Raw genomic sequence first — 1,900 nt, forward strand, 5'->3', positions numbered from 1 at the left:
GGAAGGTTTTGGATGGAGTTTGTAGGGTCTACAGGGAAGGTTTTGGAGTTGTAATTGGAGTTTGTAGCCTGCGGATTGTGCTCACCTGGTCTGTGACATCACACATGACCATAATGCCGTGGGCCCCCCTGTAGTAACTTGACGTAATGATTGGAATATGTTCCTGGCCCGCTGTGTCCCACTAACAAAGTGAACACGTCTGTCAGAGAGATGGTGATTGGATCTGTACCACCACTCAGCATCGAGCTGAGCTCAACCGCAGGAGGAGACGTCCCACTTCCAGCAGTGGCCCCATCCAACTCGCAGGCAGGAGATCACAGGGGAGTCAATGCCCTCGGGTTACTGAAGAAAACGGGGTGACAGATCCAGAGGAACCCAAACTGAGTAACCATCACTAACCAGGGGCACAGGCCTGGCTGTCTCACTCGGCCATTTCAGACAGTAATTAAGAGTTATCCCCAATGCGGTGGGTCTGGAGTTACATACAGGCCCGACAGGGTAAGGATGGCAGCTTCCTTCTCCAAAGGACATGAGTGAACCAGCTGAGTTTTTACCAGAATCGATGATGATTGCAACAGTCACTATCCTCAAGACTTCAAATCCAAAGATTCATTCATTGACCTTGAGGTGGTCGGATATTAACCAGTTAGCTGGAGCAATCGCCTGTGGTGATGCTAACACAGCTGGCTGGCTTTAAACCCACAGCCTTCTCACAGATGGTTAACCCCCTCAGCCCTCTCCAAAGCTGCTGAACACTGAGCTCCCATACTCACAATCTGTAGTTTTACCATCTAGTTCCATCGTTCTGATCTTGAAGGCGACCCCTATGGTGCTGATCTAACTCTCTGTGTAGGCATCATCCTGCAAGAGGAAGGGGCCGAGTCAATTACTCGCGGGGAGGCTGTGTCTAACGGTGCTCACTCCAGCACAGCTCTGCCCTCACGTTGTTCAGTCAGTTTATTAACGCCAAAGGACTTGCTAAGTGCCACAGCATTTCTTTTACCGTCATTCACCTCTGAACCCGGAGGGTACCACTGGGGCTCAAACTCACCATCTCTCACACTGGGCACCGTGATCACCCGGTAGGGGCAGGGTAGGGAGCTTTACTCTGTATCTAACCCCGTGCTGTCCCTACCCCTGAGGGTGTTTGATGGGGGGGATGGTGTAGAGGGAGCTTTACTCTGTATCTAAACCCGTGCTGTCCCTGTCCTGGGAGTGTTTGATGGGGGCACAGTGTAGAGAGAGCATTACCCTGTATCTAAGCTGGTAATTGAGTGAACAGGGATGAGGAATCTGTACTCACAGTGAATCGGAGAAGACAGGATTTCCGCACACCAGAATCTCCGATCAGCAGCAATTTGAACAGATAGTCACTGCAATGAAACACAGGGAGAAGTGTGAAGGGGAAGCTCACAGTTCAGACAAGCCTCCCTCCCCTGTGTTCCTGTACATTCCCTGGCAATATCTCTAACCCCCTGCCACATCAGCTCTCCAAAACGTGAGTGCATGTCTCTCTGTGAAGGGTCTCTCACCTGACCATGATCGATCAAAAACAATCTGTTTTAAGGTTGTCTCAAAGCAGAGAGAGACCAAGAGGCAGCAGTTTAGGAAGGGAATTCTCCATTTCCGGTGCAGATACTCTGCAATTCATAGAATCACAGATCTTTGGGTGGCACGTGGCTCCGGGGTTAGCACTGCTGCCTCACAGCGCCAGGGACCTGGGTTCAATCCCCACCCTCGGGCGACTGTCTGTGTTTGCACATTCTCCCCGTGTCTGCGTGGGTTTCCTCCGGGTGCTCTGGTTTTCTCCCACAGTCCAAAGATGTGCAGGTTAGGGTGGATTGGCCGTGCTAAATTGTCCCATAGTGCCCAGGGATGTGCAGGTTAGGGTGGATTGGCC

The 1,900-nt window shown here is 51.6% G+C and overlaps 1 pseudogene; it reads right to left on the reverse strand.

Annotated features, from left to right (window-relative positions):
• Positions 1-1,900, reverse strand: part of LOC109925089 — a 5,630-nt pseudogene that overhangs the window by 1,602 nt on the left and 2,128 nt on the right.

This window comes from Rhincodon typus, unplaced genomic scaffold (genome assembly GCF_021869965.1).
Source record: "Rhincodon typus isolate 14 unplaced genomic scaffold, sRhiTyp1.1 hic_rhity00005688, whole genome shotgun sequence".
In the NCBI taxonomy this organism is placed as follows: Eukaryota; Metazoa; Chordata; class Chondrichthyes; order Orectolobiformes; family Rhincodontidae; genus Rhincodon; species Rhincodon typus.